Source organism: Polyodon spathula, chromosome 26, assembly GCF_017654505.1.
Source record: "Polyodon spathula isolate WHYD16114869_AA chromosome 26, ASM1765450v1, whole genome shotgun sequence".
Taxonomy (NCBI): domain Eukaryota; kingdom Metazoa; phylum Chordata; class Actinopteri; order Acipenseriformes; family Polyodontidae; genus Polyodon; species Polyodon spathula.
This window is the reverse complement of record NC_054559.1, coordinates 1,858,744-1,874,017: the sequence shown is the minus strand read 5'-3', so window position 1 is coordinate 1,874,017 and position 15,274 is coordinate 1,858,744.

Sequence of the window (15,274 nt, the reverse complement as noted above, 5' to 3'; positions counted from 1 at the left end):
TGCGTGCAGTACCTTACACTTTTCTCTATTAAATGTCATTTGCCATGTGTCTGCCCAGTTCTGAATCTTGTCTAGATCATTTTGAATGACCTTTGCTGCTGCAACAGTGTTTGCCACTCCTCCTACTTTTGTGTCGTCTGCAAATTTAACAAGTTTGCTTACTATACCCGAATCTAAATCATTAATGTAGATTAGGAATAGCAGAGGACCTAATATTGATCCCTGTGGTACACCGCTGGTTACCACACTCCATTCTGAGGTTTTTCCTCTAATCAGTACTTTCTGTTTTCTACATGTTAACCACTCCCTAATCCATGTACATGCGTTTCCTTGAATCCCAACTGCGTTCAGTTTGAGAATTAATCTTTTGTGCGGGACTTTGTCAAAAGCTTTCTGGAAATCTAAATAAACCATGTCATATGCTTTGCAATTATCCATTATGGATGTTGCATCCTCAAAAAAAATCAAGCAAGTTAGTTAGACACGATCTCCCTTTCCTAAAACCATGTTGACTGTCTCCCAGTACCCTGTTACCATATAGGTAATTTTCCATTTTGGATCTTATTATAGTTTCCATAAGTTTGCATATAATAGAAGTCAGGCTTACTGGTCTGTAGTTAACTGGTTCAGTTTTGTTTCCCTTTTTGTGGATCGGTATTACGTTTGCAATTTTCCAGTCTGTCGGTACCACCCCTGTGTCAAGAGACTGCTGCATGATCTTGGTTAGTGGTTTGTAAATTACTTCTTTCATTTCTTTGAGTACTACTGGGAGGATCTCATCCGGCCCAGGGGATTTGTTTATTTTAAGAGCTCCTAGTCCCTTTAACACTTCTGCCTCAGTTATGCTAAAGTTATTTAAAACTGGATAGGAACTGGATGACATGTGGGGCATGTTGTCAGTATCTTCCTTTGTAAAAACTTGTGAAAAGTAATCATTTAACATATTTGCTATTTTTTTTTCTTCCTCTACGATTTTGCCATTTGTATCTCTTAAACATTTAATCTCCTCTTTGAATGTTCTCTTGCTGTTGTAATATTGGAAAAACATTTTGGAATTGGTTTTAGCTCCCTTAGCAATGTTCATTTCTATTTCTCTCTTGGCCTTTCTAACTTCCTTTTTGACTTGCGTTTGCAGTTCCGTGTACTCTTTCTGCGTACTTTGTTTTTGGTCCTTTTTTAGTGCTCTGTAAAGTGCCTTTTTTCGCTGAATATTTTTTTTAATTGATCTATTAAACCATTTTGGCAATTTAGTTTTACATTTAGATTTGTCTACTTTAGGGATGTAATTGTTTTGCGCCTCTAGTACTACATTTTTGAAGAACAACCATCCTTCTTCTGTGGGTGTTTTCTCTATTTTACTCCAATCTACTTCTGTTAGTCTCTGTTTCATGCCTTCATAGTTTGCTTTTCTAAAATTGTAAACCTTAGCTTTAGTCATTACTTTTGGGGTTTTAAAAAACACTTCAAATGAGACCATGTTGTGGTCTGAGTTTGCCAGTGGTTCTCTGACCTCTGTTTTAGTTATTCTATCTTCGTTATTTGAAAAGACTAAATCAAGGCATGCCTCCCCTCTAGTGGGTGCCTTCACAAATTGTGTTAGGAAGCAGTCATTTGTCATTTCCACCATTTCTATTTCATCCTTCGCGCTACCCACCGGGTTTTCCCATTTTATTTGGGGGAAGTTGAAATAAGAACATAAGAACATAAGAAAGTTTACAAACGAGAGGAGGCCATTCGGCCCATCTTGCTCGTTTGGTTGTTAGTAGCTTATTGATCCCAAAATCTCATCAAGCAGCTTCTTGAAGGATCCCAGGGTGTCAGCTTCAACAACATTACTGGGGAGTTGATTCCAGACCCTCACAATTCTCTGTGTAAAAAAGTGTCTCCTATTTTCTGTTCTGAATGCCCCTTTTTCTAAACTCCATTTGTGACCCCTGGTCCTTGTTTCTTTTTTCAGGCTGAAAAAGTCCCTTGCGTCGACACTGTCAATACCTTTTAGAATTTTGAATGCTTGAATTAGGTTGCCACGTAGTCTTCTTTGTTCAAGACTGAACAGATCCAATTCTTTTAGCCTGTCTGCATATGACATGCCTTTTAAGCCCGGAATAATTCTGGTCGCTCTTCTTTGCACTCTTTCTAGAGCAGCAATATCTTTTTTATAGCGAGGTGACCAGAACTGCACACAATATTCAAGATGAGGTCTTACAAGTGCATTGTACAGTTTTAACATTACTTCCCTTGATTTAAATTCAACACTTTTCACAATGTATCCGAGCATCTTGTTAGCCTTTTTTATAGCTTCCCCACATTGCCTAGATGAAGACATTTCTGAGTCAACAAAAACTCCTAGGTCTTTTTCATAGATTCCTTCTCCAATTTCAATATCTCCCATATGATATTTATAATGTACATTTTTATTTCCTGCGTGCAGTACCTTACACTTTTCTCTATTAAATGTCATTTGCCATGTGTCTGCCCAGTTCTGAATCTTGTCTAGATCATTTTGAATGACCTTTGCTGCTGCAACAGTGTTTGCCACTCCTCCTACTTTTGTGTCGTCTGCAAATTTAACAAGTTTGCTTACTATACCAGAATCTAAATCATTAATGTAGATTAGGAATAGCAGAGGACCTAATACTGATCCCTGTGGTACACCGCTGGTTACCACACTCCATTCTGAGGTTTTTCCTCTAATCAGTACTTTCTGTTTTCTACATGTTAACCACTCCCTAATCCATGTACATGTGTTTCCTTGAATCCCAACTGCGTTCAGTTTGAGAATTAATCTTTTGTGCGGGACTTTGTCAAAAGCTTTCTGGAAATCTAAATAAACCATGTCATATGCTTTGCAATTATCCATTATCGATGTTGCATCCTCAAAAAAATCAAGCAAGTTAGTTAGGCACGATCTCCCTTTCCTAAAACCATGTTGACTGTCTCCCAGTACCCTGTTACCATATAGGTAATTTTCCATTTTGGCTCTTATTATAGTTTCCATAAGTTTGCATATAATAGAAGTCAGGCTTACTGGTCTGTAGTTACCTGGTTCAGTTTTGTTTCCCTTTTTGTGGATCGGTATTACGTTTGCAATTTTCCAGTCTGTCGGTACAACCCCTGTGTCAAGAGACTGCTGCATGATCTTGGTTAGCGGTTTGTAAATTACTTCTTTCATTTCTTTGAGTACTACTGGGAGGATCTCATCCGGCCCAGGGGATTTGTTTATTTTAAGAGCTCCTAGTCCCTTTAACACTTCTGCCTCAGTTATGCTAAAGTTATTTAAAACTGGATAGGAACTGGATGACATGTGGGGCATGTTGTCAGTATCTTCCTTTGTAAAAACTTGTGAAAAGTAATCATTTAACATATTTGCTATTTTTTTTTCTTCCTCTACGATTTTGCCATTTGTATCTCTTAAACATTTAATCTCCTCTTTGAATGTTCTCTTGCTGTTGTAATATTGGAAAAACATTTTGGAATTGGTTTTAGCTCCCTTAGCAATGTTCATTTCTATTTCTCTCTTGGCCTTTCTAACTTCCTTTTTGACTTGCGTTTGCAGTTCCGTGTACTCTTTCTGCGTACTTTCTTTTTGGTCCTTTTTTAATGCTCTGTAAAGTGCCTTTTTTCGCTGAATATTTTTTTAATTGATCTATTAAACCATTTTGGCAATTTAGTTTTACATTTAGATTTGTCTACTTTAGGGATGTAATTGTTTTGCGCCTCTAGTACTACATTTTTGAAGAACAACCATCCTTCTTCTGTGGGTGTTTTCTCTATTTTACTCCAATCTACTTCTGTTAGTCTCTGTTTCATGCCTTCATAGTTTGCTTTTCTAAAATTGTAAACCTTAGCTTTAGTCATTACTTTTGGGTTTTAAAAAGCACTTCAAATGAGACCATGTTGTGGTCTGAGTTTGCCAGTGGTTCTCTGACCTCTGTTTTAGTTATTCTATCTTCGTTATTTGAAAAGACTAAATCAAGGCATGCCTCCCCTCTAGTGGGTGCCTTCACAAATTGTGTTAGGAAGCAGTCATTTGTCATTTCCACCATTTCTATTTCATCCTTCGTGCTACCCACCGGGTTTTCCCATTTTATTTGGGGGAAGTTGAAATCCCCCATTAGTATGGCTTCTCCTTTGCTACACACATTTCTAATGTCACTGTATAACAGATTATTGTGCTCACCGTCTGAATCTGGCGGTCTATAGCATGCTCCTATTATTATGCCTTTTGAATTTTTGTCTGTTATTCTGACCCATATTGATTCGGTTTTATTTTCTTTGTCCAGGTTTAACACCTGGGCTTCAAGACTGTTTCTTATGTATAGCGCTACCCCTCCTCCTCGTCTGTCCTGCCTGTCTTTCCTATACAGTGTATACCCACAAATATTATATTCGTCCCCATCACTCTCAGATAACCACGTTTCTGTAACACCTATCACATCATAGTTACCTGTTAGTGCAGTAGCTTCAAGTTCTAGAATTTTGTTTCTGATACTTCTAGCATTTAGATAAATACATTTAATGGTTGTCTTACCCAAGTTGTTTTTCTTGTTTTGATGCGGTCTCCCTTCTGTTTTTTTGTTGATTTCTCCCCCCTTCCTTTCTAGTTTAAATGCTTCCGAACATGTACTTATATAAGCTGATAATCATAAGTGAATTGCATTCAAAAATTTAATTTTTAAATGAAAATGTTAATCTTGTCAATTTCAATGAAATGGTCACCCAAAGCAAGGGGATTTCAGTCTGAAGTCCAAGTCAGTTAAAAGTCTGAAATGTGTATAACAAGGTGTTGGAACACTGGCCTAAGTATAAAAGTGTCTTTGTTAGATGCTCTCTGAGTTAACTAGCATGTTACCTAATTAGCCTTTTGTCACCAATTATTGTTAACAGGTGAGGGTCCATGATTACTATTAATATAGGTAGCATAGGCACAAGTTTGTCATTCCTGAATGTAAGGGAGCAGAAAATGACAAAATACGCTCAGTTAAGCAAAGAGACTGTAATTACTTTAAGAAATGAAGCTCAATCTTTAAGACAAATCGCAAGAACTTTGCAAGTGTCTGTAACTGCTGTGGCCAAGACCATCAAACGATTTGAAGACACTGGCACTCTTGAGGACTGAAGAAGTCTGCGAAACCGGTGATTAACTGCCCCTGAAGTACAAGCTCAGCTAAATGCTACAAGAAGTACAGATATTTCAACATCAACTGTTCAGAGGAGATTGCGTAAAGCTGGCCTAACTGGAAGAATTGCTGCAAAGAAACCATTGTTAAGAGTGCAGAATAAGAGGAAGAGACTTGCCTGTGCCAAAAAACACAGAAACTGGACTTGAGGAGTGAAAGTCGGTCTTATAGACTGATGAGTCAAAATTTGAAATATTTGTGTCCAACTGCCGAGTATTTGTAAGATGCAGAGAGGGTGAGCGTATGAGTTCTGCATGTGTGGTTCCCACTGTCAAGCATGGAGGTGTCAGTGTCATGGTCTGGGGTTGCTTTGCTGGTGACGGAGTTGGTGATCTTTACCAAGTCCATGGCAAGCTCAACCAGCATTGCTATCATAGCGTACTTCAGAGGCATGCCATTCCATCAGGATTACGGCTAGTTGGGCAGTCCTTCATTCTTCAGCAAAATAATGATCCGAAACACACCTCAAAGTTGTGCAAGAACTAGAAGGAAAGTGAAGGACAACTCAATCTAATGACCTGGCCTGCCCAGTCTCCAGACCTCAATCCCATAGAACGTATTGGACAAACTGGACAGAAGAGTCAAAGCAAAGGTACCCACAAGTGCCCTACATCTCTGGGAATTGCTGCAGAACAGCTGGGAAGACATGTCGGGTGATTTCCTGCTGAAACTTGATAACCGAATGCCTCATGTTTGTGAGGCTGTTATTAAGTCAAAGGGTGGCTATTTTGAGGAATCCAAGATTTAGAGGCAATTTTCCATTTTCTTGAACATTGCTTTGATACTCCTTATGTTTTGTTTTGTATATTTGTATATTATATATATTTTCATTTTCAAGTATTTACAGCAACATATACGATGTAAAACATTGTCAGTTATGGAAAAAACCTAGTTTCCAGCAAGTGTACTCAAACTTTTGACTGGTACTGTATATATATATATATATATATATATATATATATATATATATATATATATATATATATATATATATATATATATACAAATATAGGTACATGGATTTGTGATTATGAATTGTTCAGTTACAAAAGTTGTCAATACATTTTGGGGTTTTTCACATTTGTTCCATTTAGTATTGTTCTATAAATCATTGTCTATAGAAAGGGTTTGACTAACTTAGTCTCAAACTTAATATTCTGTAGAGGGCAGCAGCAGTTTTTTGTGGGTTCGTTGCAGTTGAGAGCTGGAGACTAACTTCACACCAAGTTCGTTGCAATTGGTATTTAACTTGCGTACTAGTTTAGTACGGAGCTGTGTACTAACCATGGGATAATCCCCAGTTAGTATGGTGCTTTCAGTTTGTTGCAAATGACCCATGGAGCCTCCCCCTAGCGTTTTGAATACAGTATTGTGTTTCGTGGTGATTGGTATACTAACATTTTTTTTTTTAAAACCTTATAAATAGTAATGTTGCATCCCTTCAGAGCTTATTCTGGACCACTGCATGTGAGCGGAGTGGAGTGCTCATAATGTTAGGTTATTACCATAACCCTGTGTGGCAGAGCAAACCTTTTTAAATTGGCAGGGATGGGGTTAATTTCCCCTACCTGCCTGGGTTTATTATGTTCAGGTGGCTGGGGTTGATTAGTTGATTAGGTTAATTAATGATCAATCAGCACCCAGCCAACTGACATAAAAGGAGGCATCTGCTTCTCACTTGGGAGGAGGGAGCTGAGGAAGCAGGTTGGTGTTTGTGGGTTTTTGTATTTGTGAAGGCATTGCCCAGCCTGGAAACCTTAATTTTGCAAGTTTTGTTTTTTGTATTGTTTTGTTTGTGTTTAAATCCATTTATTTTGCCCTTGTGCATGTTTATTTTGTGTTTATTTATAATAAAAGTATATTTGTTTGAACTGCAGTCTGTCTCTGGGCCTTTATCCATTCACCAGCCTGCCACACACTGGTTTCCTGAAAGAGAATGACAACCATTACTGAATGGGAAAGAGCCTCTCTGACCATCAATCACTGAGCATATATATAAAAAGCTGCCCTATCAGGGCCCTGCTGTGAGGGGGAAGTCCCTCCCACCTCCTGTTGAAGAGGGGCGTCCTCACAGTAGCAGATCGTAATTTTCTTTCAAAACCAGAGGTCAGCTGGGGATACAACCTCAAAGAGTAATGGTTCCCTTTCAATTGAATGACAACCATTACCGAATGGGAAAGCTGTACTAAAGCTGTCGTGGCTCCAGATTATTGACAGTACAGCCCCACGGCGATAGCCTCAGAGCCCACATGACGCCTAAGGGCATGTAGTGTTGTAAGAAGGTTAGTATCATCTCAATAGGGCAGGTCAACATATCGTGACCTTCAGCAATGCACCAGTCTTGGAAATTGTATGAGTATTTGTATTCCATTTGTACGAGTACTGGGCTCTAGTGTCCCTAGTACTGGGCTCTAGGGCTCCCCTGTGTCCAGAGGTGAGCTAGCGCGTCTACTCCCAGGGGTCTCTCTCCTTGGAGAACAAGAGGGGACAGTGAGTGGACTCGGCTGTGGCAAAGAGGTAGACTCGTGTAAGTCGAAACCTCTCCCAAATCTGTTTCACCACTTGAGGGTGCAGTCTCTACTCCAAGCTTTCTGAAACTCTTCTGGACAGGAGGTCTGCTGCCTTGTTGTCCACTCTGTGCGTTTCTGTGCACCCAGGACAGGAGTCTCAGGGCAGCGTGCTAAAATCCGATGAGCGCCGGCCGCCTTGGCGATTTATGTAGGCTACCACTGTGGTATTGTCCGTCCGGATCAGCACATGTTTGTGCGCTAATTGCTGGTGAAAATAGGATAACGCCAGGATCACTGCTTGCAGCTATTGGGCATTTATGTGCCCAGGCTGGAGGTGTCTGTAGTGACCACTTCCCTTCTGTGAGGGGATCCGAGGGGAGATCCGAGGCGCAGATTGCAGGGACAGAGCCACCACTCCAGTGTCTTCCGTCATTGTCTGGACATTCACATCAGCCGGTACCGATCTTTGACCAGGTGCACCTTGAACATATTTACCCAGGCTTGAAGCGGGCGCATTCTCAGCAGCCCTAGTGGAAGGATTCTTGAGGCGGCTGCCATCAGCCCCAACAACCTTTAATATACTTTGACATATAGGAGAGCGTCCTTTCTGAATTGGGAGCGTGTGGCCTCCAATGACCGAATCCTGTCTTCGGGCAGTGAGGCAAGCATGCTCACAGAGTTCAGTTTGATCCCCAGAAACACTGTGGACTAAGATGGTACGACATTGCTCTTCTGTTGATGTACCGAGAGCCCTAACTTCGTCACATGATCTATGACCTGTTTTGTGTGCGCCACTGCATGTGCTTTGGAATGCGCGCAAAATAACCAATCGACCAGATAGTTTAGGTGGAGCCAGCATCCATGCACTTTGAAAATGTGCACAGCTCCAGCAAGAGGCCAAATGGCAGCACGTAGAATTTATACGCGCTGCCTTGAAAGGCAAAGCGCAGATATTCTCTGTGCGCGGGACGGATCTCTAGGTGAAAGTAGGCATCTTACAGGTCGATCAATGTGAACCAGTCACCCGGATGGACGGACTGGAGGATACGCTGTGCTGTCAACATGTTGAACTTCCTCTGTTTGAGGAACAAGTTGAGGACCCTGAGGTCCATAATTGGTCTGAAACCGCCATCCCTTTTGGGCACCATGAAATACCTGGAGTAAAAGCCACTGAGGGCATCGCTTGGACTTTCCAAGCATACAGCGTTCTTCTATTGAAGAGTGGCGATCTCCTGTTGAAGGAGTTTCACTCTCGCTGGTTCGACGGTGGTGAGGAGCAAACCCTTGGAAGGTGTCGGACCTATGCGGAATTGTAGATATCCGTGTCTCATTGTCGATAGCACCCAGGAGTCCTGGGTGCAGCCTTGCCATGGGCCGTTGTTCAGTTCGGTTGTGGGGGGGTTTGGTGGCAGCCGGGGCCCCTCAGGGCATTCTCCTTTGGGCTTTCTTAGGCCCCGGCCTCGGTCTTCAGCCGGAGAACCGGTTACTCCTGGTGGTCCCCTGCCACTGGCTCTGCCTCTGTCTGCTTGCCTGCTCTGGGGTGGAGGGCGGTGTTCAGACCCTTTTACCCCAGCAGGCTGCGAATGCTACCTTGGGCGCTGACGGTAAGACGGAAGGCGTGAAAACTTGAAGGTCTTGTGGGACATCTCAAGGCTCACATCAATGATTGCCCCAAATGTCTGCCCCGGTGTAATGGGGGCATCCAGTAGCGCCACCTTCTCTGTTTCCACGACCTTGGCTTGCGTTAGTCACAAATGCTGGCGGGCGGCCACCATCGCGGACAGTGACCTCCCTGATGCCTGGCCTAACTCCCCCATTAGGTCAGTCATCACCTTTGCTACTGCCTGGAGCTCCCTTGTGTCTACTGCTGTAGCTCTTTCCTGCAGCCTGTCTGCTAACTGGTTCTGGTAGAGCATAGCCATGGCATTCGCTGCTTGGACTGACAGCGCTGCCAATGCATACGCCTTCTTAAGCATCTCATCCGTTGTCCTGCAAGGCTTGGACGGACAGGTTGGGTACTTATCCGGCTTGGTGAAGGTGGAACCTTGCACCAATACTGTGACCGTGTCCCCGATAGTGGGGAATGTGCCTAGGACCGCTTCTTTGGCTCCTGCAGTGTGGAGCAAAGACTCTGCTGTTCTGGAGGCTGACGGTGCAGACGCGGTGTCACTCCAGGAGGAGCGCACCAATTCCAGGAAGTCCTGGCATAAAGGGAGGGCATGCTGTGGGTGCCCTCTCTGCTGGAGGAAGCGGTTCCCCTTTCCCTCCTGTTCTGCCGGCTAGGGAACATCCGACCAATGTGGCAAGGGTGGTAAGGAGCACCCCCCCCCCCCCCCCCCCCCCCAATGGCCTTCCCGATGGAGTGGCTGGGTCCAAGACGTCCGATCTGGATGTCATGAAGGACAGCTTGTCTGGGCTAGGAGGTCTAGGTAGTGGGGAAGAGACTGTGGGGGATGGGGCTGCCCGGTGGTAGGGGGCGGTCTGCCCTGTGATTTTAGTAGGGTTTCTAGCATGGTCTGCTGAGCCCTTACAGTCTCTGCCAGCTTAGCAAAGCGCCTCTAGGCCAAGCTTGGGCACCTCCGAGGCGGCTCGACGGGGATCGTCTGCGCCTGCGTGGAGAAAGGGAGCGGTGCCTGAGCATCCCCTTGAGCGACACTGCCTCGGCGGTGACCATCTCGCCTCCTCTGAGAGGTGTCTGCATCTCTGTACCGGAGGTGGGGAAGGGGAGGGTGACTCAGGTGTGCGGGAGAGCTCTCTGGTCACTGTAGCAGGGAGAGTCCTAGTGGACCTCTGTGGAGGGCCTTGGACCACTGACCTCATTCTCCCTTGGCTCGGGCAGAGAGACTCTGCTGGGGATAGGGCTGCTCTCCGGTGCTTAGTTCTTCTCGAGAACTTCCTACACGGACAGCAATCCAGCTCACCTGCCAGTGCTTTGGTCGCATGTTCTGGCTCTAAGCATCTGGCGCAGGACCAGTGGTTGTCCTGCCTGGGCAGCTTCGCCGTGTACTGGTCGCAGTGGTGGAACCCAGCGGAGGACCCAGTCGATTGTACCGACATGGCGTCGTAGACGAAGCTGCTGCGCTTGGTGCCGATAGTAGCGCGGTCGGTGCCGGGCTGTAGACGGCCCCGAAGCTATTCACCAGCACCAAACCAGTCAGTGCCGGGATTGGCGCTGAGAAGAGAATAATCGGTGCCGAGAGGTCAGTGCCAAGGCAATCGGTTCCGAGGTCATTACGGTCAGTGCCAGGCTATAGGCGGTTCTGAAGAGGTCCACCGGTGCCGAATCGGGAAAGACGGCTGAATTGGAATGTCAGATATATCTGTCTGTACACGCCAGACTATTAGTTACCGTGATGTACTCAGGCTTAGTGTTTTACTTAGTTTGAGGCACGAAAGTGTCACATTCCATTTTTATATTTATTTTTAGCAATTCTATATATTGTTTTTTATGTGAAATTCTGTATCTGAAATGTAAACTAATTTATGAAGCAATTAATAGAAGTCAGACCAAGTAAAACATAACACCAATACTTGCCAGCGTGTCTTTTTTGATTGATTTTACTCTTCTGTTTTGTTAAAGCTCTCTTTATCCCTCAGTATAGAATCTTTGGCTACGCTCGCGTTACTCCTAGAAAGTCTGCGTTGAAGTCGGGAGTCATATGTTGTTGTTTTTTTTTTGTATAGACTGTCCTGTGAGGAGGCGTTCAATTGTATTAAACACTGGGGTCCCCCAGTATTCTACATGGGTGGGGGTACAGTATTACATAGCCATTGAGAGGCCATAGAATTCCGTATCCCTTCACAATGTAATCAAAAAAGACACGCTGCCCAGTATTTGTGTTATGTTTTACTTGGTCTGACTTCTATTAATTGCTTATCAATTATCAAAGTCTTTCTGGGCAGCGATACCTCATTAATTAGTTTACATTCCAGATACACAATTACACGTCAAAAACAATATACAGAAATGCTAAAAAATAAATATAATGTGACGCTTTCGTGCCTCAAACTAAGTAAAACACTAAGCCTGAGTACATCACGGTAACTAAGTGTGGCGCGTACAGACAGATAGATCTGACATTCCAATTCAGCCGTCTTTTGAAAAAAAGAGAAAAAACGCACCTGTGCAGGCGTGAAATCACAAGGGATACCAAATTCCACGGGGTATCAAAGTGAGCGTCTCATCGGTTGCAGTGAGTGCTATTACGTGTTTATTAAAACTGATTATAAAACATTAATTTCTGTAAAAAATACATTATTATTAAATACAAATATTTATTACAGCAATAACGGGTCTTTTAAAGATTTAATTTTAAATGTTTTTAATTATATGTATTTCCCTGGCGAATAATTCAGTCTCAGTTTTACTGATGGGGTCGTATTTCGGCTTGGGATACTAACATACACTGACATGTTTGCACATACCATGCGGTTAAAGATTTTTTAATTGTAAGCTTTGTGAAATTTGCAATTAACAAAGTTTTATACAAGCACACAATTGCATTCACTGTTGTAATAAAACCATTACTGTGCAAATTGGAGGTTATTTATTATTTTGTTAACTTCAATTATACAGGGTGATTTCGTAGATTGCATGTGTGTGTGTGTATGTATATATTAAGAAAGATTAGTATTCTGTTATTCATTCACCTTGTAAAAATAATGCTAAACACCCTCTGTTGCTGACCTATAAATAATAGCTTTAGATACTAATATATAGTTGAATTAATATTTGTAATATTACTTTATTGTTTTATATTCTATATGACAACATTACCCATCTTCTTGGATAGATATAAGACTCATGTTGTATAGCAGTTTGATACGTGCCTGGTTTTACTAAGAAACACCTTATTCTATAGGTAGCCTAAATATACTTAACTTTTGTTCAGTGTGACCAGTTTTATGTTGTGATTATTTAGCGCCATCTGGTGGTCTGAATACAGCAATATGTTACATGGTGGGCTTGCTTTCCCTGCTCAGGCTACATAAAGCCACAGGCCAAGCAGGGTACAGAGCTATCAGTCACACTGCCTTTCTGATTCTTATGAAACTTGTGTTGACGACTAACAAGGCAAGTTGATCCTAGATCCATGGTTTCCTCAGTGCAACCCTGCATTCAACACAGCTGTATTTTAGAAGGGCACCATCATTTTATTAAAAATAATATTTAAACAAGGGGAAGCCATTCGACTCATTTAATATGGGCTGGTTCAGAGTTGCTGCTCGATCTCAAAGCTCTGATTTAATCCAGCCCATTTGTTTTTACACTTAACTTTATATTTAAAAAAATAAGAGATAGAGAGTATAAAGAACACTGAAAAGCACAAGTTATGTTAAAACATGTATTTATTTAGTAGTCATGATAACCTAAGAACTCTGCAGATCAGATGTAGCCAACACTGCACCTTCAGAGGAAAGAAACATGAAGGAATGCTGTGACAGGGAGCGTGAGGATCTGAGCTGCAAATCTCCCTCCTGACCCAAGAGGGCACTAAGCAGAGGTACTTGCATGCCTGTTCAGAGATGGGCCGGCTTGGAGAGAGGGGCGGAAAAGGAAGTCGGCTATCTTGGTGCAGGGCAGAATGACCATATTAGGGGACAAAATCACTGTGATCAGCTTTGTTGCATTAGACAACTGGAAGGTGTGCTGAGTCGCGCTGATCATGGGGTGGAGTTCCCTGTTATATAAGGGCTGTCATTTTGTAAGTGTGAGGCTTGTTGAGGTAATACTGGAGCTAGGTTCCTGAGCTGTGTGTTTGTTTATTTGGTTATTTTTGTGCTACGTGTTTGTGTTTATTGTCAGAGTGATCCCTGACGCCAAGGAGCTGCCGCACCACTGCCAGCACTTTTCACCTTGGACACCACACACCCCGGACAACAGAACTGGACACTTAAGCACCTGAGCACCTGCACTTTTCACCACCCCAGAAGTGCACCCAAGGAGCTGAGAGGGACTCGCTCTGTTGGAACTTATGATTTATATTTTTGTTGCTTTGAACTGTGTTTTTTTGTTAATAAAGTTCACCCTACCATTGTGGTAGGGTATTTGCAAATTCAGAAGTGACTCTGTGACGTCTGCTCCACACCCACACCCACCGCACCATCACATTTGGTGTTCAGAAGAGGGATCACTAGAGATGGATCCGACTACCTTGACAACGCTGGACCAACAGAGGGAGGATGCTGAGCGGAGGAGGGAAGCCCGGAGGTGAAGAGGCAGGAGGAGCTCGCTGCCCACTACACTTCACTCATCCAGACAGTGGCCCCATTGCACCAACCTGGCGCGGGGCCAGCGGCAGTAGGGGAAGATGGACTCCCCATAGGTTCGGTCCCCAAGCCAAAACTGCAGAGGATGCTACCGGAGGAGGACCCGGAGTCTTACCTGGTCATGTTTGAGCACGTGGCACTAATGGCTAGGTGGCCCCAGGAGTGGTGGGCCCTGCAACTGGCCCTGTGCTTAACAGGAAAAGCTCAGGCAGCCTACCGGGCTCTGGACAACACCGCCGCTCAGGATTACAAACTGATTAAGCAGGCCATCCTCAGGCGGTACAACATCACTGGGGAGACCTACCGCCGCCGGTTTCGTGAGTACCGAAGGCCTCCGGCTACCCACCCCCGCGTGGTAGCACAACAGCTGAAAGATCAATCTGACCAGTGGCTCTGCCCCACTGAAAAATCAGGCCAGGAAGTGGCAGAGCTGATTAACTTCGAACAGTTCACAAGCATGATGGAGGCAGAGACCCAGAATTGGATTTACAGCACCGGCCCACCACGCTGGAGGCGGCCATCGATCAGGTTGAGGCCTTTGAAGACACATTGTCGCCCTCCTCAGCATCAACCCCTCCCCCTCCCAAGAGTCGGATCCAGCTCCCCAGCCCACCTCCACCTTCACCGAGACCATCCTTGACACCCGTTCCAGCACGTGCCCCGATGGGCCACCTCCCTCCCAAACAGTGGAGGCCAAGGATGGCCCCTAGCTGGGGTATAACAGGGGGTTCATCCTCCCCGCTTGCTCAAGGGCAGTGGGACAGGTCGGCTCCCTTGGTGTCCTCGGCCCCGGTCTGCTGGAGATGCCACGAGCCAGGTCACATTCAGCGATTCTGCCCTGCAGCGATGGAGTGTGATGTGGCTTCTCACTACCCAGCTCTCGAAGCAGGTAAGTCCTGTGGAAAGGGTTGGGAGGGGCCTTGTGTCATTGCTGTGAAGATTGGTAATAAGAGTACCCACTCCTTAGTGGACTCAGGATGTGGGCAAACTATGATTCGGTCTGCTCTCGTGGAAGGTACATCTTGGCAGCCACATGCACAGGTGGCTATTTCCTGCGTTCATGGAAAAACCAAGGTATATCCGACCACAAAATTATATGTGACCGTGGGAAGTCGGACAGACCGCATAGTCGTGGCTGTCGCAGATAGTCTGCCCTATCCAGTCTTTTGGGGAGGGACTGGCCATGTTTCAAACAGCTGTTATTGGGTGAAACAGGGCCAGCCCCAAGTAAGGTAGTAGTTGCAAAGGAGGATTGTATTGGCTAGATTTTTCCGATGCAAGCTGAAGTGTTCCCGTCTCGCTTCCGGCCCCGAA